This window comes from Elephantulus edwardii, unplaced genomic scaffold (assembly GCF_000299155.1).
Source record: "Elephantulus edwardii isolate Elephantulus edwardi_28Jun2011 unplaced genomic scaffold, EleEdw1.0 scaffold00096, whole genome shotgun sequence".
NCBI classification, from domain to species: domain Eukaryota; kingdom Metazoa; phylum Chordata; class Mammalia; order Macroscelidea; family Macroscelididae; genus Elephantulus; species Elephantulus edwardii.
The window spans coordinates 2,737,390-2,761,738 of NW_006399846.1; the positions used below are offsets into that span (position 1 = coordinate 2,737,390).

The 24,349-nt window shown below is 40.4% G+C and overlaps 1 protein-coding gene and 1 pseudogene across 1 annotated transcript in view; one reads left to right on the top strand and one right to left on the bottom strand.

Annotated features, from left to right (window-relative positions):
• ANO2 (anoctamin 2) overlaps window positions 1–24,349 on the top strand; it is a 504,048-nt gene that overhangs the window by 307,291 nt on the left and 172,408 nt on the right. The gene's annotated exons all lie outside the window — the stretch shown is intronic.
• LOC102858779 lies at window positions 4,883–5,847 on the bottom strand (annotated as a pseudogene).

A 24,349-nucleotide genomic window follows, 5' to 3' on the forward strand; every position in this document is an offset into this window, starting at 1 on the left:
TTTCCATAAATACTGTATAGTATTTTTGCATGTTTGTTAACTTTATCAAATTATATCATACTATAGGGGAATGCCCTCTATGAGGTGGATTGATTCAGTGACTGGGATAATCCGGATGGGAGTGTCAGAGACAGTGTGATTGGCACAGGACAGAGCAGAGTTTATGGCTGCTGTACACAGGGTCACTATGAGTCGCAAGCGACTCGACGGCACATAACAACAACAACAACAACACTATGAGTCGCAAGCGACTCGACGGCACATAACAACAACAACAACAACATACTTTAGAGCAATGATGTAAATTTGAAGACTAAGGTGTGCCTGACTCAGGCTGTTGTCCTCTCAGTCACCCGCTCCACAGCAGAGAGCTGAACAATAAGTCGGAATGACAGAAGAAGAGTTGATACCTTTGAGTTGAGGTGGCAGAGTGGAGCTGAGTATTCCATGGACTATCATAAAAACAAACAGGTAAGTCTTTGAAAAAGTGCAACCAGAATGCTCTTTGGAGGCAAAGATGGTACAACTTCATCTCTCATACTTTAGATATATAGGTAGGCGAGGCTATTCCTTGGAAAGGAACATCATGCTTGGAAAGATGGAGGGTCAGTGAAGGAGAGGAAGACACTCAACCACATGCATGGACACAATGATTTCAGCAATGGACTTTAGTTCCAGAGATAATAAGAATGAGATTGGATAGACAGAGTTCAGCCTTTATAGGGTCACTGTGATTTGTACTGGAATTGATGTCACCTAACAACAACAGCAGTATTTTGGAACATTTATGTAAGAAATCATTTCATAATATAATTTCTTGATACACATCTTTATAGGGTGTAAGTAGCCTTCCCCCCCTAAAATAATGAAATACATTTATCCTCCTAAAAATACTCTGAAAATTCTTGTTGTCTCATATCCCTACCTTATTTTTATAATATCAAAATTTAATTTTTTCTTATCAGAGATTATGAAATGGTATTCCCTTTTATTTTTTACCTTGAATGTAAGCAAATATATCAATCTTCTATTTTTGAAAATTTTATTATGATTACACATTTTAATAGTTTTAAATTACAATATTGTTGCTGCTGTTATGTACCATCATTGAATCAGAACTGACTTATAACTGAGTCTCCTGTGGGAGACAGTAAAGTTTCTCCCATGAAGCAGCTAGTGGATTTGAACCGCATGCATTTGGGTTGACAGCACAGCAGCAGTTATGTTAATTATATTTCCAGCATTGATCTTCACTACTATTTCTAAAACTTTTCATCACCCTAAACAGAAGCTCTGAATTCCTTGAGTAGAAACTCTATTCTTACTAGCTTCTAGTAACCCCTCACCTATCCATCTATCATCTCGCTCTCTCACACATCTATCTTTCTTGTGATTTGAATGAGAGTTTACAAAGCAGATTGTTTTTCATTCAATCATAAATACATACTTTGTTTTATAACACTAATTATAATACCCACAATGTAATTGCACATTTCCTACCTCTACCCTTTTATCCTTGTTTCTGTATTCCTTCCTGCTACCTGGGCTTTATCCTTGACAGGTGTTGCTCTTCTGATTTTATATGGTTGATTATTGTCAGTGAGTGCTTCTCTGGTGTTATTGAACACTTTATAAGTCTGTCTATTGTTTGCCTGAAAAAAGTGAATTTTGTTCCAACTTTGAATGGTGAATAAAGGCCATAGCTTGAGGATTCCACCAGTCTTTCCTGAACCACTAAACCTGGCCTTTTTAAATGAATATTTTTATCATTCATATATACATTATGTTTCATACATGTACATTATATTCCATACAGCTTTTCATTTATATTATGTTCTGTTCATTTTTATTGTGGGGTTTGATTCCCCCTGCCTTACAATCATCCAACCACCACCAACTGTTGTGAAAGCATGCAAACTTCATGTCTTATGCCTCAGTATCCCCCTTTTTAGATAGTCAATTGCTGATTTGCCCATCCCTATCAAACCATTGGGAGCTCTGTAGCCTAGTGTTAAGAGGCTGTTCTATAATCTTGATGATATGACGTTTGAACCCACCAGCTGCTCTGCTCTGCTTGAGAAGGATAGGCAGTCTTTCTGAGTTTAACTGCCTCTGAAAACCCGCTGGAGGGTCAGCTACAGTTCAGTTCCAACTCAGTGGTACATAGCAACACAGCATCAAACCAGAACTCTGAGGTATCCTCTATTCAACTTGGAAACTTTTGAGTATCTGCATCCATATGCAAAGTCCAATCCAGAGCAAGACATCAGGTTGCAGCTATCTGCCCCAGTTCCCCGTGTGGACCATCTTCTCTTCATCTGGTTGGATTCTGGTCAACTCATCCTCAGTCATTCCTGGCTCGGTTCAAATGGGCTTCAGCTGCAGGCTCAGAAGTCCACTCTTCTCCTTACATTTCTGACCTGTTGGTCTCCTCTCCCAGCGTTAAATTCATGTGAGACCAAGTCAAGTCAACAAGCCAGAGGTCCTCAGGATTCCCTGCTCTTCAAACCAACAAGCCTTTTCTGCTCAACAACGTGTCTTTGTATGCTAGGTGGGCAAGGAAGCACTGAAGGAACTTGTGCAAGCTCAGCCCATTTATCCCTTGTGCTCTTTCCACTTCCACTCCTGTGGATCCAGGAGATTTCTGAGTGAGCATACTCCAACCTCAAGTACTGGAAAATGGATACCAACTTTGTACTGCCTCAGAAGTCAAACAACTTGTTCCAGTTTTTAAAATAGTCTTGTTCTTTCTGCTTCTTCCTTCTCTCCTTTTCAGCTCCCCCCCTTTTTTTACATAAAATTTTTATTTTATACTGATTTACTTAAAAAATTTATATACATTGTTTTTTACACAGGATCTTTCCCATTTCCTTTACATACCCCTCCCTCCACCCATCAGATTATGCGACCCTATGAGTTTGCTCAGCTCCACAGTCTACACTCTTGGCACCAGCAGTCAGGAAATAAAAAAGCATATCGCGATGGGAAAGTCTGCTGTTAGGGACCTCTCTAAAGTACTCAGGAGCAATGGTGTCTCTCTGGAGACTAAGGTGCACCTGATACAGGCCATGGTCTTTGCAATCGCTTGTTATGCATCAGAGAGTTGGACAATCACTAGGGAGGACAGAAGGAGAGAGGATGCTTTTGAGCTGTGGTGCTGGTGAAGAGTGCTGAATGTACCATGGACTTCCAGGAAAACAAACAGATTCATCTTGGAGAGGATTAAACCAAGCTACTCCTTGGAGGCAAGGATTCTGGGGCTTCGTCTGACATACTTTGGACATGTTGCCAGGAGGGACGGGTCCTTGGAGAGGGACATCATGCTTGGGAGGGTGGAGGGGCAGCGCAGGAGGGGAAGATCCTCTATGAGATGGATTGATTCAGTGACTGGGGTAATCGGGATGGGTGTGTCAGAGGCAATGAAATGAGATTGGCACAGGATAGAGCAGGGTTTGGGGCTGTTGTGCATAGGGTCGTTATGAGTTGCAAAGGACTCGATGGCACATAACAACAACAACAACAACAACAACATGATTACCGCCCTCCACCCATCCTCATCTCTTTATCCCCACCCTTCCCCCTTAGATCCTCATGCGCGTTTTACTAGTTATCTTTCTAATTCTAAAATAATGGTCTTATACTGTATTTGTCTTTATGGGATTAAGTAGTTCACTTAGTGTACTTCACTCTCCAAGATAGGTAGTGATTTAGAAAATCATTGCTCTTGTCTGCTGGTAGTATTCCACTGTATGAATGTGCCATTGTTTCTAAATCCATTCTATTGTGGTTGTACATTTGGGCTGTTTCCATGTTCTTGCAAAGGTGAATAATGCTGCTATGAACATTGTTATACAAGTTTTCGTTTGTGTCTCAGGTCTCATTTTCTTGGGGTATATTTCAAGCCATGGAATGGCTGGGGCATATGAAATTTCTATGTTCAGCTTTCTGATGAGACATCAAACTGCCTTTCACAGTGATTGTACATTATATAATCCCACCAACAGTGTATAAGAGTTCCAATCTCTCTACAAATCATAAAGTTCACCAGAGACAAACTGGGATCAAACTTAAGACAACTTAGTCTATGGTATAAAGTTACTGCCAAATACAGCCAGATATGTACACTCTGGAAACGATAAAATTGATGAATAGGACCTTCTAAAGATTAAATCCCTGTGTGAATGAAAAACCTTTTCCAATAGAGTGAAAAGAAAACTTACTGATTGGGGAAAAACACCATTGATAATACCATTTAAGACAAAGGTCTCGTATCAAAAGTTTACAGAATCCTATAGGATGTCCACATGAAAAAAGACAATTAACACAATTACAAAATAGGCAAAAGACATGGGAAGACTGATCACAGAGGAAGATATTAGAATGGCCAACAGACATGAAGAAATGCTCAAAATCATTGGCAGTAAGAGAGATGCAAATCAAAACCACAGTGAGACATTATCTCATTCCAGCAGCAGTGGCAAACTTCCCTTTCCTTTGAATGTGAATCTCTTTATTAAAAAGTCTAAGGTGGGTCCACAAATCTATTCAAATGTAAATCTCCTCAGAGTACTGGGTAGTTCTAAATTTTTCCCCTCAAACAAGTCCCAACACCTACTATCAGATTCTAACAAGTTTATCTCCAGGGCAGATCTTCCCTTTTAGTGCTCTAAATTAACAATAGAAACCTGGCCTTGTGTGTGTGTATGTGATGGCATCATTATTACATGATCAAAGTTCATATTGGGGGAAAAGAAAAAACCAAACACAAAACACCCCCCCCCAAAACAACAAAAAACTAAAATATCAGCTAGGAGGCCAAAGCCAAAGTCCGAGTGTCACTTCTTGGTCCCCAACCTCCTTGGCCAAGTCCAGCTCCATTAACTCAGCTTGACTCCATCAAACTCCTTGCATCTGTTTGCTGGGCATCTCTGCTTCCACTGGAAACTGGATCCTGGGCCCCTGGTGCCTTGGTTAGTGTTTGTAAACACCCATATTGATAACATCTCCAGGATTGGAAGGCAGCAGGGTGTTGGAGTCCTTAGCCAGTTTGGAGAAGGCATTGACATACTGCTCAGTGACATTAAGTGAGGCTGCTGCATCTCTGTCATGTGTCAGAGCTGCAACCAAGATGCTTCAGCCTTAGCCTTGGCCTTGGCCAGAATGGCACTGGCCTCCCCTGCTGCTTGTTTTATCTGCTCAGCTTTTTCTGCTTTGGAAGCTGGGATCTGGGCTTGCTTCTTTGCCTTTGCCACATTAATGGCCAATTCTTGAATCCCCTCAGATTTTAGAACTGTGGCCCCTTTCCGCAGCTCTGCCTCCACCTGCATCTGCATTGACTCTTTCATGCAGTGTGACATATGGATATCCTTGATTCCATAATGGAGGCACCAAATGTCCCAGCAGTTGGCAGCCTGGTTGATAGCATCCACAATGCTGGCATTCAGGGACTCCACTCCTGAAAGACTTTCCAGGGAGAGTTTGCCAAGTTCTCATGGTTGTCTGTGCTAGCTGGGTGACACCAGACTTGGGGTTTTCCATGCCATAGCTTACCTTGTAAGGGTCCATGATGCATAAGTAAAGGACTCCATCAATCTGCAGAGTCACACTGTCAAGAGTTACAGCTGACTGCCCAGGCATGTTGATGACAAGTTCCTTGAGACTCTGCACATATCCGATCCCATCTACCACAGGGACGAGGATGTTCAAGCCAGGCTCCAGGATCTGGTGGAATTGGCCCATTTACTTCACCACCCAGGCCTCCTAGTGCAGCACAAACAGTACTACGGTACTGGGCAATCCTGAGGAGGTGCACCACAGAATGCAGAGGAGAGCCCTCACAGAACCCCTTAGTAGAGGCTCCCCAGTGTCCCACCCACACTGCATGGGCCAGCATTTTCCACTGATGCAGAACAAAACCTGGCCTTTTTAATATTTTTAACTCTTGTGCCACATATATCCCAATTCTGCCCAGAATCTGCTGCTGTAATCTGTTTGAATGTGGTAATAGATGGTAACCAGGCCATCTATGGCTTAAGAACTGTCATAAAGTTCTTCCACTTGGAATTTCATTCATGTCCTTTGGAATAATTGCTTCTACAAACCTCTGCTTCTCTCTACTCTTGTTTCAGACGGGGGCGGGGGGGGGGGGCGGGAATCAGTAGTCTTACTTTCATAGACTGCCTGCAAGCTTTCAGGACCCTAGTCACTCCTCACCAAAGTAAGTTGTAGGACATTGTCTTTATGGTTGATCAGTTGACCTTCATGTTCCCCAAGACTGTGGTTCAAACCCTAACTTACCTTCTACCTCTATGAGTTTGCCTGCTATAGATATTTAGTATCTGTGAAATACTACAATATTTGTCTTTGTATATATAGCCTATTTCACTTAGTATAAATTCAAAGTCCATCTATTATGTAAAATATAGTAGAACATCATTCTTTTTAAGGCAAACAATTTTCCACTGTGTGCCATACTTTGTTTATCCTTTGATTTGTTGATGAATACTTGAGTCTTTTCCAACTTTTGGCTATTTTAAATATTGTATACAAATATCTGAGTCTCTGCCTTCAGTACTTTTGGACATATACATAGGAACGGAATTGCAAACTCATGTGGTATTTCTTTAGAAGAATTACCTTTTTAATGGTAAATTTTGAAGAGCTGTGAAACTGTCTCTCTCAGTGACAAGGCTGTTTTGTTTCCACCAGCAGTAGATTGTTTTTGTTATTGTTATGTGCCATTTCAGGCAACTCATACCGACCTTATGAAGAGCAGCTCTGAACCCTGCCCTGTTCTGAGCCAGTCTCACTGACTCTGACACTCCTACCCCTATCACCCCAGTAACTGTGTCAATCCATCTCATCTAGGATCTCTGCTGAGCTGTCCTTCCATCCTTCCAAGTGTTATATCTTCTCCAAGGACTTGTCCCTCCTGGCCACGTGCCCAAAGTTTGTGAGAAGAAGCCTCAAAATCCTTGCCTCTAAGGAATAGCCTTTGCAAGATAGGCCTGTTTGTTCTCTTGGCATTCTGTAGTATGTTCAGTACTCTTTTCCAGCACTAGAATTCAAAAGGGTCAATTCTTCTTCTATCATCCTTAGTCATTATTTAGCTTTCTGATACGCTGCAAAGACCATGGCCTAGAGCAGGTGCACCTTAGTCTCTAGACTGACATTATTGCTTTAGCATTTTGGAGAGGTCCCTGACAGCAAATTTCCACAGTGCAATTCATCTTCATATCTTTACTGCTGGTACCAAGAGTGTTGATTGTGGAGCCGAACAAATTGAAATTGCTGACAATCTCAGTCTTTTTTCTCTCCTGGTGCTGCCAGTTGGCCCAGTGGTCAGAATTTTTGTCTTCTTGATGTTGAGCTTAAAACCATATTGAAACTATACTCCTTGACCTTTTGCAGCAAGTGAAAATTTGTGTGTGTGTGTTTAATGGATGAACATTTATATATATTCTTTGGATTGTTGTCTACTTTCTAAAATTTAGGGTTTTTATATTCTAGATATAAATCCTTATATCCTTATCCTGTAAATCCTTATCAGATATGTAATTTTCAAATATTTTATCCAGCTTTGTAGGTCATTTTTCACCTAGATATTGGCTGGAAGCATATGTGTTTTTATTTATGGTCCAATTCTGGTAGTGGTGTTTTGTTTTTTTTTCTTAGTTGTTTGTGTTTTTGATGTAATAGCTATGAATTCAGAGTCATGAAAGTTATGAAGGTTTACCATGTCCTTGCTTTCTAAAACTGTAAAAATGACCAGATTTAATGTGCTTTGTTTTCAGAGTTTTTTTTTCTTTTATTTAAATTTATTATTAATTTCAGTAAAAATTTACAGAGACTTTGGATTTCCATTCAGTTATTGTTGCACTTTATGTTTTCAGTGTTTTATCTTTTTTAAACTCTTATCATTAGCTCTTTGATTAATTTTGAAATAATTTTTATACATGGTATTAGGTAGGAATCCAACATCATTAGAACATTGCTTGTTATAACTCAGTTGTCTGGTCACCATGTTGTTGAAGGGAATCAACCCTTTTTATTTATGTATCTCTTTCAGCTTCCAAGATCATTAAAATATTCTCAATTTTTCCTCTACATTTTTAAAAGATTACTTGTTTACATTTAGATTATAACTTTCTAGAATTTATTTTTGTATATGAAGCACAGTAGGGATAAAATTTTATCATTTACTGTATGATTTAATTTGTATTTTCTGGATGACTAGTAAGCATGAAAGGAGCACTGATGGTGCAATAGATAACCATTCAGATGCTACCTATAAGGTCAGTGGTTCAAGCCCACAGGAGAAAAGACCTGATCATCTACTCATGCAATCTTATGCAATGATTATAGGCTGGGACATCCTATAGGCTAAGATATCTGTTCTTTATAGTTTCTACTTTAGGTTGATTTACCTGGAAAAATAGTGAGGATTATTTATATATATAAAGGTAAAAGATTATATATATATATATATATAGATAGATAGATAGATAGAGAGAGAGAGAGAGAGAGAGAGAGAAGAGATAAAAATAAATCTGTATATATAAAGAAGTAAAATCTGCAGTTAGGGACCTTTCCAAATTATTGAGGAGTAGTGATGCCAATTTGAAGACTAAGGTGTGTCTGATCTAAACCATAGTCTTTCTGATTACTTGCTATGCGTCTGAGAGTTGTACAATGAATAAGCATGACAGAAAAAGAATTGACACCTTTGAACTGTGGTATCAGAAAAGAGCACTGAACATCCTACGGATAGCCAAGAGAATGAACAGATATGTCTTGGAGATGGTGTAGCCAGAGTGCTCTTTGGAGGCAAGAATTATGAGGCTTTGCCTCAGATACTTTGGGCATGTTGCTAGGAGGTGCTGTTCCTTGGAGAAGGATATGATGTAGGGAAGGGTGGAGGGTCAGCAAAGGAGAGGAAGACCCTCAACCAAGTGGATTGATACAGTAACTGCTGCAATGGGCTCTTGTGTGTCAGGAAGTGTGAGGATGGCTCAGGATAGAACAGGAATCAGATCTTTTTCTCATAGGGTCGCTTATGAGTCGTATTCGACTTGACAGCACCTAACAATATTGATTTCTTAAAGACTCATGAGCTTATAGAGGCTTGTAAGTCCCCATCAACCAGGCTAGACACTTCTATTTGCTGAGTTATCTTCAGATTTACATTTTCCTTTCTTATATTGTGTTTCTGATTTTTGTTTGAAGACTGAGTGTACCTTGTGGCATAAATTGTGTGTTCTCTATGATGCATTAGAGAAGGGTTGGATTGTTTTGCAGAAGTTGAATTGAACTCACTTTTAAAATATCTGAACCTACTGCTGGGTTGGCTTTTTGGTGGGTAGATATTTCATTTTAGATTTGATTAGTGACTTTGTTCTGTTGTTGTTATTGTTAAGTGACATCAAGTCACCTGTGACTCATAGTGACTCTATGAACATCCTAACCTGTGCCAATTTCACTGTCTCTGACACACCTACCTCCATTATCCCAGTCACTGAATCAATCCATCAATCTCCAGCACTGTCCCTCCACCTTCCCAAGCATAACATCCTTCTCCAAGGACTAGTCCCTCCTTGCAACATGTCCAAAGTATGTCAGACGAAGCCTCAAAATCCTTGCCTCCAAGGAGCAGCCTGATTTCACCCTCTCCAGGACAAATCTGTTTGTTCTCTTAGCAGTCTATGGTATATTCAATACTCCTGTCCAATACCACAGAGTGAGGAAATTATTGAATAATAAGGCAGCCCGGGATGACAAAGCAAGATACTATAATGAAATGTACAGAGAGCTGGAATCAGAAAATCAAAAGGGCTGAATTAGCTCAGCGTTTCTTAAGCTGAAGGAGTTGAAAAACAAATTCAAGCCATGGGTGGCAATACTTAAAGAAAGATACTTTGGGTAGAATGTTAAATGATCCAGGAAGTATCAAGAGAAGATGGAAGGAGTACACAGAGTCACTGTATCAGAAGGAATTGGCTGACACAGAGGAATTTAATGAAATAACATATGAACAAGATCCTATGGTGATGAAAGAGGAAGTTTAAGTTGTTCTGAAGGAATTAGCAAAAAACAAGTCTTCAGGAGTTGACAGCATACCAATTGACATATTTCAACAAACAGACACTGCTCTGAATGTGCTCACTAAGTTGTGTCAAGAAATTTGAAGGACACCCAGCTGACTGGAAGAGATCGATATTTGTTCCCATTCCAAAGAAAGGAGATCCAACTCTGTTGAGTGCGGGAATTATCAAACAATATCATTGATATCACATGCAAGCAAGAGTCTGCTGAAAATTATCCAAAGATATTTGGAACGATATGTCAACAGAGAACTGCCAGATGTGCAGGCTGGATTTAGAAGACGTCATGGTACTAGGGATATTACAGCTAATATTAAATGGATCTTGGCAGAAAGCAGAAAATACCAGAAGAATGTCTATCTGTGCTTCATTGACTATGCAAAGGCTTTTGACTGTGTGGATAACAACAAGCTATAGCTGACTCTGAGAAGAATGGGAATCCCAGAACATTTGATTGTGCTAATGTGAAACCTATACTTGGACCAAGAGGCAGTCATCAGAAGAGAGCAGGGAGACACTGGATGGTTCAAAATCAAGAAGAGCGTCCATCAGGGATGTATTTTTTTCTCCATACATTTTCAGTCTGTATGCAGAACAGATCATCTGAGATGCTGGGCTGTAGGAGGAGGAATGTGGCCTCAGGATTGGTGGAAGAGTCATCAACAACCTGCGTTATGCAGATGACACAACCCTGCTTGCTGAAACCGAGGAGGACCTGGAGCGCTTGCTGCAGAAGGTCAAGGACTGCAGCCTCCAATATGGATTGAAGCTCAGCATCAGGAAAACAAAGATTCTCACCACTGGGCCAATTGGCAGCATCAGTATGGATGGTGAAGAGATTGAGATTGTTAACAGTTTTTGTTTATTTGGCTCCACAGTCAACACTCCTGGTAACAGCATCCAGGAAATCAGGAGACGAATTGCATTGGGAAAGTCAGCTGTGAGGGACCTCTCAAGAGTACTGAAGAGCAACGACATCAGGCTGGAGACTAAGGTGTGCCTAATCCAGGCTATAGTCTTTGCAATTATGTGCTATGCATCAGAGAGTTGGACAGTGAATAGGGATGATAGAAAGATGCCTTTGAAAAAAAAATTAAAAAAAAAAGAAAGATGCCTTTGAGCTGTGGTGCTGGAGAAAAGTGTTGAATATACCATGGACTGCTCGGAGAACAAACAGGTTTGTCCTGGAGAAAGTGAAGCGAGAATGCTTCTTGGAGTCAAGGATTCTGAAGCTTTGTCTGACATACTTTGGACGTGTTGCAAGGAGGGACTGGTCCTTGGAGAGGGACATCATGTTGGGAGAGTGGACGGACGGTGCAGGAGAGGAAGACTCTTGATGAGATGGATTGAGTCTGTGAGTTGAGTGGTGGGAATGAGTGTGTTTGAGACGGCAAGGTTGGCACAATATAGAACGGCATTTAGGGCTCTTGTACATAGGGTCACTATGAGTTGCAAGCGACTCGATGGCACATAACAACAACAACAACAACAACAACATCACATGCAAGCAAGATTCTGCTGAATGTTATCCAAAAACAACTGGAACAGCACATCAACAGAGAACTACCAGAAGTGCAGGCTGGTTTTAGAAGAGGTCATGCTACTAGGCATTTTGTAGCTAATGTTAGATGAAATCTTGGCTGAAAGCAGGGAGTACTAGAGGAATGTATAGCTGTGTTTCATTGACTATGCAAAGGTATTTGACTGTGTGGACCACAACAAACTGTGGCTAACTCTGAGAAGAATGGAAATCTCAGAACACTTGATCATGCTTATGCAAAACCTATGATTGGACCAGGAAGCAGTCGTCAGGACAGAGCAAGGAAATACAACATGTTTCAAAATTGGGAAGAGTGTATGCCAGGGATGTGTCCTATCTCCATACCTTTTCAAATCTATATGCAGAACAGATTATCCGGGAGGCTGGGCTCTATGAGGAGAAATGTGTCATCAGGATTGGAGGAAGACTCATCCACAACCTGCATTATGCAGATGACACAAACCTGCTTACTGAAACTGAGGAGGACCTAAGCCCTTGCTGAAGAAGGTCAAAGACTGCAACCTTCAATATGGATTGAAGCTCAACATAAAGAAAACAAAGATTCTCACCACTGGGCCAATTGGAAGCATCATGCTAGATGGTGAAGAGATTGAGACAGCTTTAGTCTGCTTGGCTCCACAATCAACACTCTTGGCTACAGCAGCCAAGAAATTAGAAGACGTATTACATTAGGAAAGTCTGCTGTCAGTGAACCTCTCCAAAGTACTGAAGAACAATGATATGAGTGGGGAGACTAAGGTGTGCCTGATACAGGCCATGGTCTTTGTAATCACTTGCTATGCATTGGAGAGCTGGACAATGATTAGGGATGATAGCAGAATTGATGCCTTTGAGCTAGTGTGTTGAAGAATAGTATTGAATATATCATGGACTTTGTTCTACTCAAATTTTTATTTTTACCTTGAATCTATATTATTAAATTATAATATCATAGAAAAATGGCCATTTAGCATGTGTTTTCAAAATTCTTGGTATGAAGTTCTTCATAGAATTGTGTTTTGATATTAGTAATCTTTCTACTGTCTTTAGATGGATTGCCTTTGTAAAAACAAATATTTATTGCATCTTTCTTTTTAAAAATCTAATCCGTATTCTGAAGCTCCGTCTGATATACTTTGGACATGTTGCAAGGCGGGATCAGTCCTTGGAGAGGGACGTCATGCTTGGGAGGGTGGAGGGATAGCACAGGAGAGGAAGATGGAATGATTCAGTCACTGGGGTAATGGGAATAGGTGTGTCAGAAACAAGACTGGCAAGAGATAGAGCAGGGTTTAGGGATTTTGCACATAGGGTCACTATGTGACTCAAAGGCACAAAACAATCAGTATTCCAGATGTTTATCTATTTTATTGACATTTCTTAAAGAGGGGATTTTTGGCATTATTTAGTCCCTCTATTGTTTCTTTGTCTTCTATTTCATTCATTCCTGCTGTTCGATTTATCACTTCCTTCCTCCTCATATTTCTGGGCTTATTGCATTGTTCATATATATATATATATATATATATATATTTGGATGTTTTACTCATTAATCTCATTTATTTCTTTTTCAATAAAAACATCTGAGTGTCTTTTCATTAAGCTTGTTAATTTATTTATTCATTCCTTAATTCTCCAGTTATGATCTTCTAGTTTTTATGGATTCAATAGTGAAGGAAAAAAATTTAACAATTAAAAATTGATTCTGCCTTTCTACAATGTTAACTCTGTTACAAATTCTTTATTCCATGAATTATTCGTGAGTGTGTTTTACATTTCCATTGACATGGGAGTGGGGTGTTTGATAATCCTGGTTAATTCTTGTTTACTTGTATTTTGTTTCAAGAATGTGGTATATATAATACTAATTCTTTTGGGGGTCTTTTAAGATTTGCTTTGTAACCTAGAATCTGGTTACTTTTATTGCAAAAATTCCATGTATGCTTGAAAAATAAAGCTGACCAGTGATCTTTCAAATTTCTTTTGATTTAGCAATTCAGTGATTTGATGTCAATGTCAAATAACCCTGCCTGATCTGACATGTTGTTCAAAGTCAAAGTTGAAAGGGCCTAATTCACGTTGAGACAGATGCAATGGTGAGTCAGGAGTGGTGTTTGCAGTGCTCTCTGTGACAAGCCTTTAATGAGGACTGTGCTCCCTTGTTCTTCTGGAAAGCAGTGGAACAAAACTCACGCAGAATCAAAACCAGAAAAATTCATTCGTGGTCACCCACAAGCTAACAGCAGCCTACTTGTCTGTCTCATTATTTAACAAACACTTACATAGCACTTCAGTATGTATCATGCATAACTCTTAAGTGTTTTACGATTACCAGTTCTCATCATTTTCACCCAATCCTTGGCAGAGTTAGCATTATTAGGCCCATTTCTTAGAAGAGGAATCTGGGACATAGAGGGAGTAAATTCCAAAGTCTCACAAACAGTAAGTTGTAGAGTCAGGATTGAAATCAGTTCTTTATGACCCCTGAGACTGTGCTTTCAACCATTCCATAGTGTTGACTCCCACTTTAACTTTGTTAAATTTTTTGTTAAAAAGACCTATTTCCTCACCACAGGCTTCCAGAAGCAGCCATTCTCCGGGGATAAAGTGTTGACATCTATACTCTTAAATTGGCTCCATGTTTATTCTGCTGTGTAGTCAGTTTTAAAAAATACTGCCAGGTGACTTTTTTATGTTATAGATAGGAACTGGGGCCAGATTTTACTTGTTCATTCATATGGAGGGAATCTTACTGATTGCTAAGTTGTATTGCTCATGCACTTTAACATTGCTGTGGGAAGCCTAGCTCACCAATCTGCTACGGCCTTGACGAGCTCACTGTTTCTCAGAAGAAGCCTTAGAGATGACTTTTGTTGGCAATTCTAGAATTTTCTTTTTCTCTCAGCATCAATTTGTTGCTCTTTTGTGTCTCCATACTAAGGAATCAAAACAGGGATCCTGGAAGCTTTGGAGATTGTTGGTGGCTTTTGGAACATATTATTTTGTATTGAGAACATATTAGAAGAAAATAGAGCTAGTTCAAATGTCAGTTCTGCCACCATTAGCTTTGTCACATTGAGCTATGTCTTAACCCTCTCATATTGTTATTGTTATCCGCCATCAAATTGACTATGACTCATAGTGACCCTATGAACAGCAGATCTGAGCTTTTCCCTATCCTGTGCCATCCTCGAGATCAATTGTCATTCTCAAGTCCACTGTGGGAGCCACTGCATCTGTCTCTCTCCTCTCTGCCACAGACCCTCTTACTTTTCTGAGTGTGATATCTTTCTCTAAGGACTAATTCATCTTGAAAATATGTGTAAGTAAGTGAGATAAAGTTTTACCTTCCTTCAAGGCAGATTTGTTTGTGCTTTTGGCAGTTTGTGGTATATTCATTACTCTTTGCCAACATCACAATTCAAAGGCATCAATTCTTCTTCAATCTTCCTTATTTATTATTCAACTTTCATAAGCTAAGTCTTAGATCAGATGTATGCTAGTCTTTAAACGGATTTCTTTGCTTGTAGAACTTTGGATAGGTCCTTGATAGTAGATTTCTCCAATGCAACACAACTTTTGGTTTCTTGACTGCTGCTACCCAGGATATTGATTTAGGATTCAAGAAAAATGAAACCATTGACACCTTTAATCATTTCTCCTTGTATCATGATATTTCCTATTGGTCTAGTGGTAAGGATTTTTGGTTTTGTGATGTTGAAATATAATCCATATTGAAGGCTATAGCCTTTGGCTTTTCTTCAGCAGCTACTTGAAGCCTTCTTCACTTTCTGTAAGTAAGGTTGTGTCATCTGCATAACACAGGTTGTTGATGAGTCCTCTTCCAAACCTGATGCCACATTCTTCTTTTTTTTAATTATTATTAAATTTTATTAGTTTTAATGAACATTTACAGAGATTTTGGGTTCTCATTCATTCATTGTTGCACTGTTTTCTCTACCCTCCTCCCCAGTTCATTCTTCTCCCCCCTCCCCCGAATGTCTGTTTTAATTGTCCAATTGTCACAGTGCTTGTCAAAGCCAGTTCTGATTAATCTCCTTTGTCAGTGTGTCCTTTGCCATTCCCTATCACTCCTCCCTGAGAGAGACTTCACCCTGATTCATAAGGAAAAGGGGATGGCATATTCGCTTAGCTACTTCCTGCTGAAAAGGGACGCTGTGGGTTTCAGGGTGAAGATCTTCTCTCACTACTCTAAAGGGCCCCTTTAGCAGTAGAAAACACATAGACTATTATGGAGATTGATTTTGGAATTTAGATGCACGCCACATTCTTTATGTACTTTGGTTTCTTAAATTATTTGCTCAGCATACAGATTGAATAGGTATGGAGAAAGGATACAACCTTGACATACACCTTTCCTGATTTTAAACCATGTAGAATTCTGTTGTTCTGTAAAGACAATTGCTTCTTGGTCTCTGTATAGGTTTTGCATGACAGAAATTAAGTGTCCTAGGATTCCCGTTCTTCTCAATGCCAACCAAGATTTGATATGATTCATAGTCAAATACCTTTGCATAAATAATAAAACACAAGTAAATATCTTTTTGGTATTCTCTGCTTTCAGACAAGATCCATCTGGCATCAGCAATGAAATCCCTCATGCTACAATTTTTTTTAATCCGTCTCAAATGTAGAAAACAAAAGGAGAAAAGTTCATTTTTTAAAAAAAAATGTAAATGTTGACTATACATGCGGACTTCACCTGATTGACACATAGGAACCATATATATCTATGGAAAGAGATTTTGAAGAAGCTTAATATCAGCAGTCAAATCTAGGCCAGGATTTGACTGCCAAACAGATCATCATCTAACCATATGCAAGTTCAAATGTAGTTGGAAAAAGTCAAACAAGTCCATTAGAAACAAAATGTGACCTTGGATGTATCCTAACTGAATTTGAAATCATCTTAAGAATGGATTTTATACATTGGACATTAATGATGGAAAGCCAGATAAGTTATTGTGGAATGATATCAAGGATATCATCCAAAACACAAGGTCATCCTCTCATTTTACTAGTTTATAAAAAAAAGAAGTTATACCTACTTTGTAGGTGTCCCTGGTTGGCAAAAAAGAACTAAATTATAGATGCCTCAGAAGTAAGGTTCAGTAATCTACTTCTGAAAATGACCTATTCAGAACCTTCTAGAGTACATTTTTGCTCTGTGGTCATAGGGAAGAATCAACCTGATAAAACTAATTTTTCTTTTGTTTCAGTAACATTATGAGCCTTAGAGAAGAACATCATGCTTGAAAGGTGGAGGGTGGCTAAAGAGAGGGAGACCCTCCACCTGGTAGATTGCCACAGTGACTGCAGTAATAGGCTTGAGCGTGTTGGAGATTGTAAGGATGGCGTGGTATAGGATATGTTCTCATCCATTGATCATAGAGTCACTAAGAGTCCTACTCAACTTGATGGCACCTAACAACAACAACAACAACAATAACAACATTGTTGTTGTTGTTGTTATGTGCCATCGAGTCGTTTGCGACTCATAGCGACCCGATGTACAACAGCCCTAAACTCTGCTCTATCCTGTGCCAATAATTAGGTGCATTAAATGGAAACTAGTATGTATTGTGACTGTTCCATAATCACTCTACCACGACTTTTTTTTTTAAATCACAGCCCTTTTTAATGTCAGATCTAAGCTGTAATGTAATGTAATGTAATGTAATGTAATGTAATGTAATGTAATGTAATGTAAGATGCAAAAGTGACTAAAGAGACAAAAATACCTACCTTGAAGGGACTCATAGTCTGGTAAGGGGAGGAGATTTGGAAGACAGCTACTTGGCCAATGTATTTGAAAAGTTCTATATTTGTGCCCATTTCGGGGTGGGGAGGAGTGAGGTGGGTAGGGAAGGTGGTCCAATCAAATGCAGAAGTTACCAAATAGTACCATTAATATTACATGCAAGTAAAATTTTGTTGATAATTGTTAAAAAAAAATGGCTGAAGATGTACAGTCACAAGAAACTGCCATAAATTCAACATGGATTCATATTGAACACGCACTATTACTACAAACATCATATGGATCTTGGATGAAAGCAAAGAGTACCAGGAGTATATATATTTATTTATGTTTATTGACAATGTAAAGATAGTTAGCCAAGCAGATCATAATAAATTACTAATAAGATTGAGAATAATGAGAATTTCAGAACATTGGCTTACACTCCTGTGAAACTTGGACATGGACCAAGAAGCAGTCATTAGAATAGACCAAGAGAATACTGTTGTTGTTGTTGTTATGTGCCATTGAGTCGTTTGCAACTCTTAGTGACCCTGTGTACAACAGCCCTAAACCCTCCTCTATCCTGTGCCAATTGCTTTGCCTCTGACACACCCATCCCAATTACCCCAATCACTGAATCAATCCACCTCATAGAGGGGTCTTCCCCTCCTGTGCCGTCCCTCCACCCTACCAAGCATTGTGTCCCTCTCCAAGGACCTGTCTCTCCTTACAACATGTCCAAAGTATGTTAGATGGAGCCTCAGAATTCTTGCCTCCAAGGAGCCACCTGGTTTAACCCTCTCCAGGATGAATCTGTTTGTTTTCTTGGCAGTCCAAGGTACATTTAATGCTCTTCTCCAGCACCACAGCTCAAAGGCATCAATCCTCCTTCTATCCTCCCTAGTCATTATCCAAGTCTCTGACGCATAACAGGTGATTGCAAAGACGATGGCCTGTATCAGGCCCAAGTTAGTCTCCAGAGAGACACTGTTGCTCCTGAGTACTTTAGAGAGGTCCCTAACAGCAGACTTTCCCATCACAATACGTTTTTTGATTTCCTGGCTGCTGGTGCCAAGAGTGTTGACTGTGGAGCCGAGCAAACTGAAGCTGTGAACAATCTCAATCTTTTCGCCATCCATCCTGATGCTACCGATTGGTCCAGTGGTGAAAATCTTTGTCTTCTGGACATTGAGCCTCAGTCCATACTGAAGGCTGCAGTCCTTGACTCTTCGCAGCAAGTGCATGAGGTCCTCCTCAGTTTCAGCAAGCAGGGTTGTGTCATCTGCATAACGCAGATTGTTAATAGATCTTCCACCAATCCTGACACCACACTTCTCCTCATAGAGCCTAGCCTCTTGGATAATCTGCTCTGCATACAGGTTGAAAAGGTATGGAGATAGGACACACCCCCTGGCATACACCTTCCCAATTTTGAACTGTGCAGTGTTGCCCTGCTCAGTTCTGATGACTGCCTCTTGGCCCAAGTATAAGTTTCACATTAGCACAATTAAATGTTTTGGGATTCCCATTCTTCTCAGAGTCAGCCACAGTTTGTTATGATCCACACAGTCAAATGCCTTTGCATAATCAATGAAACACAGATAGCCATTCTTCTGGTGTTCCCTGCTTTCAGCTAAGATCCATCTAACATCAGCTACAATATCCCTGGTACCACGACCCCTTCTAAAACCCAGACTGGATTTCTGGCAGTTCTATGCTGATGTGTTGTTCCGGTCATTTTTGGATAATCTTCAATAGAATCTTGCTTGCATGTGAAATCAATGATATTGTTCTGTAGTTTCCGCCCTCAGTTGGGTCACCTTTCTTTGGAATGGGAACAAATATAGATCTCTTCCAGTCAGTTGGCCAAGTGGTTGTTCTCCAGATTTCTTGGCACAACTTGGTGAGCACATCCAGGGCAGCATCCGTAGTTTAAATTCAGAAAAGGTGTGTATCAGGGTTATATCTTTTTACCATGCCTTTTCTGCTGGTAGGGCGTCCTGGTGGCTTGGTGGTAAGGAGTCGTGCTGCCAACCCAAAGGCACATGGTTCAAAACCCCCAGCTCTTCCATTGGAGAAAGATGGACCATATCCTTCCTGGCTCTGAAAATGCAGAAGAGGGTCAGCTATGTGTCATTTCCAACTTGGCTGTACATAACAATAACAACAACAGCATTCACTGTGTAAGTTGAGCAAATAATTTGAGAAGTTGGGCAGTATGAAGAAGAACGTGACATTAGGATTAGTGGAAGACTCATCAACAGCTTTCCAGTATGCGTATGATGTTGCTTACTATGATAAAGAAATATTGAAATTGTCAAGGATTTCCCAAATCAACACCTAATGATACAGTAGTCAAGAATTCAAATGGTATATTGTGTTTGGGAAAATCTGCTGCCAAAGACCTCTATAAAATACTATAAGGCAAGAATTTCAGTTCAAAGATTACAGTGCACCTGCCCAAGCCATAATATTTTTCAACTGTTTTGTATGAATAGGGTGTTAGAGCCACTTGATAGCACTTAACAGCACTGGGGAGCTCTGGTGGCTTAGGGTGCTGCCAACCCAAAGGCATCATTTCGAGTCCATGAGTGCGCCACACTATAAAGGTAGGCATTCTCCTCCTGTGTGTGACTTACAGCCCCTGGGGACTCACTGGATGGTCAGCTATGAGTTGGTTCTGACTTGAAAGCACATAATAACAATAGAAAGAAACTAAAATATGTGTATAAACAAGTAAAAGTATAATATGTTCATTGACAATATGTGGTTTAAAGAAAAAGATAATAGAAAGTAAAGAGGAGACCAACAATGGCTCTCAGGAACTTTTATTCAGAAACTAGATTCAGATGAAGGAGCAAGCCAGGAAGCTGTAAGATAAAAAGATTCCAAGCAGAGGAGACAACAGATGGAAAAGCCCTCTGAAGTGTGCAAAATAATTGCATTCAAGGGACAGGAAAGAGGTCAGTATGGCCACACTAGAGTTCTTAAGAGAGGAAGTGATTGGAGATGAAGACAAGAAGGGTAGCTGGGACCAAGTCCTATCACAGTCTCAACTGGGCTAACACAAACATGGTCCAAACCCCAGCATGTCTTTGTCAGACGACCGCAAGAGCCACCTGTCTGCTCGGTCTCGGAACCTCCTTCCCTTACAGTATACTCTCCACACAGAAGACTGGTGAGCTTTCTGACATGTAAATAAAATGTTATTCACCCACAGTACATAAAATGTTCTAGAAACTTCCTTCAGGCTTAATCTATAAGATTCTGCTCTCTCTCGCATGCTCTCGCATGCCCTCTCTCTCTTTCCCTCCCTATCACTATGTTTCCTCTCATTAACCTCTTTTGACTGTGTCGATCACAACAAGCTATGGCTGACTCTGAGAAGAATGGGAATCCCAGAACATTTGATTGTGCTTATGTGAAACCTAAACTTGGACCAAGAGACAGTCATCAGAACAGAGCAAGGAGACACTACATGGTTCAAAATCAAAAAGGGGGTTTGTCAGGGATGTATTTTGTCTGCAGAACAGATCATCTGAGACATTGGGCTGTTCATGGAGGAATTGGCCTCAGGATTGCTTTAAGAATCATCAACAACCTGTGTTATGCAGATTACACAACCCTCCTTGCTGAAACTGAGGAGGGCCTGAAGCGCTTGCTGCAGAAGGTCAAGTACTGCAACCTCCAATATGGATTGAGGCTCAATGTCAGGAAAACAAAGATTCTCACCACTGGGCCAATTGGCAGTATCAGTAAAGATGGTGAAGAGATTGAGATAGTTAACAGTTTTAGTTTGCTTGGTTCCACAGTCAACACTCTTAGTAGCAGCAGCCAGGAAATCAAGAGATGAATTGCACTGGGAACGTCAGCTATCAGGGACCTCTCAAGAGTATTGAAGAGCAACGACATCAGGCTAGAGACTAAGGTGTGCCTAATCCAGTCTATAGTCTTCGCAATTATGTGCTATGCATCAGAGTTGGACAGTGAATAGGGATGATAGAAGGAGAATTGATGACTTTGATCTGTGGCGCTGGAGAAGAGTGTTGAATATACCATGGACTGCTAGGAGAACAAGTAGGTTTGTCCTTGAGAGGGTGAAGCCAGAATGCTCCTTAGAGTCAAGGATTCGAAAGCTTCATCTTACATTCTGAAATACTTTGGACATGTTGCAAGGAGGGACTGGTCCTTGAAAAGGGACATCATGTTTGGAAGAGTGGAGGGATGGTGCCCAAGAGGAAGACCTTTGATGAAATGGATCGATTCTGTGAGTGGGGTGGTGGGAATGAGTGTGTTTGAGATGGTGATGTTGGCGCGGGATAGAACGGCATTTGGCTCTTGTACATAGGGTCACTATGATTTGCAAGCAACTCGATGGCACATAACAATGACAACAAACCTCTTTTGAGCTGTTTTCTTCTTTTCATCTATCATATAGTATTTCACTTCCATCCCAGAGTCTTTGACTTGGTGTTCTTCTTCTGATGTTCTTTCTTCCTTTTCTCTTTGGCTGCTGTGTGTCTTCATTCTGTTCTCAGATCAGATTTAGAGATTTCCCAGTACTGGTTCTGTTGCCTTTCTGCCTTAGCCTTTGTCATTTCCTCTACAGCAATTGTTTGAGATGATTTGATTTATCTGCTTACCTCGTTGCTGTCTACTCCCTCTAGTGTATACGCTCCTTTAAAAACAAAGACCCTGTCAGACTTGTCGCTACTTTCTGCTCTACGTCTGGACCATAGGGTACTCTTTAGTATGTTTCATGAATATCTGCTCACTGAACAACAAGCTGAGCCTATCAAAATTTATTTTAGGTCTACTTCTTGATTTTCATTGGGTTTCTAGCCTGTCCAGATTGGGGTTCTAAGTCTGTAAAAGGAGGCGATTCTGTATGAGCCTTTGAGTTATTGGAAGCCTCAAGTGAAGGCCTTCTTTCCTCAGGAGTCATGAAATGTGCCCATGTCCACTTCCAGTGTGTGACCTCACCATTCAATGCCACAAGGAGAGATGATACTTGGGTTGCCAGAAGTCTACCTGAGAAATGAGAGGTCCCAAGACAGCCATTATATGAGACTCCTGCCCTAGGATGACTTGGCTCCTACCCCAGTTTAAGCTATTAGAGGTCCGGCACAGAGGAAAAGAGAATTTCACCCTGTTGAGGATGTAGACTTTCTGGAATCCAGAGAGCTAGCCAAGTTATGTTAACGCAAAGCTGGCCAAGAGCTTTGGCTGGCTGCTTTTCCTGCTGGAGATCCAACAGCAGTAGCAACAGAGGCTTCCTCATTTTCACAGCACCCGTTCTGCTTGGCTCTGGCTTTTAAAGAGTACATACAGGTAGTTCTTGACTTCTGACATACTCAAATTACAACAAACCACATTTGTGACAGTTTTTTGAAAGTGAGTCTTATTGTTGTAGCTTGTAATTTGCAGATATCATCCTCAGATGTTCACTCATAGGCGTCCTGTGTTATGATCCATAACATGTATTGACAATAAAAGGCAGGTAATAATAATGCAAAATTTAAAAAATGATGTTATATAAGAATTGACTAAAAAGACTGATTGAAACAGAACCCTGTAATAAGTTGAGGACTCCTTAAATGTTCTTTTAGGAGAATCCTAGTTGAAAATATAGTATGGCCGAAGACCAGGCCATTCTAAGGCCATGGGTTTGACCTTGACTTGGGAACTAGTTTCTGAGAGATTTTGTGGCCCTGCTCCTGTCACCTTCTCCTTCGTATCTTATTGTCTTTCTCAATCCCATGAGTTCCGTTGAGAAGAATCTCTATTAAAAAGTGACTCCATCATTAAATCTAGCATGTCAATTGATTCTCAGATGGGGGAAAATCCATTTAACTGCAGTGAGTAGCTTTAGTATTGACTTTGTCCCTGCTGGGTCTGGCTGTACGGGATCCATGCAAAGCTGATTTCTGCAAGTGGTGTGAGGAGGCTGAAACATGTCACAGTTAGATTTAGGCAGTGCCCAAGCTGAGTAGTCGTGGTAGGAATCTGTCTTTTGCCAGTATCTCATATAAAAAGCATCTTAGTTGTCTTTCTTTGGGGGAAATCATTTATCTTTAGAAGACTGAAAGAAGAGAAGAAAAGTAAAAAGCATGTTTGAGTTCAGTAATTATCATGAGTGTTTCCTGCATGCCAGACACTGTGCTGGGCCTCAGCAAGGTCATGTTCTAACATAGGCCACAAGGAAGACAAAAGAATATGTTGGTGCTTGTGTCTATCTTTGAACCTGTCGATCACCACAGATACATGCTGCAGGAGTTTGAATGCACATGTTCTGTGTTACCCTGAAATTGAAGGGGAATAGGTCTCATACATGAGTGGGCCAACAAATGAAGAGATTCTAGGTGAGTTTGGAAGGACGGGTAAAAGCCAGCCATGAGTTTGGCCAGACAGATTACTGAGAGTTTAGAAATAGAATTTCAGCCACCAGTGATGAGCCAGGGACATAGGTCCTGTAGGTTTCCCTCAGACTGCATTTAAAATAATGGATTCCAGATCCTACCTTGGAGTTGTTGAAATGAATTCATTTCCTACCTTGGTTTTCTTATATCCCATTTGCTTTTTACATAACCCTGTTTGCTTGCTCAAATCTTCTGGACCTGATCTCTCTGCAGACCATTGTTTGTCTTTCTAATCAATACATTCTGTGGCCTTCACTCTCTGGGCCTCCATACCTCTCTGTTTCACATCTAGCAAGATAGAACCACCTCTATGAGGGCCTAAAGAGGACTGCTACTACTTGTGCAGAGCAGCAGGATAGGCGTCAGGAGACTGATGGGCTGCTCATCCCAAAACGTGCTCAGTGGGAGGCTAAGAGTGTTTCTTGGCACCTGAACAGCCCTAACAAGAGAGTAATACTCACTCTTCACAGTACTGGAACAAAGAAGCCTGAAAAGAGGCATGAGGCCTTGGATGAACTCTGTGCAA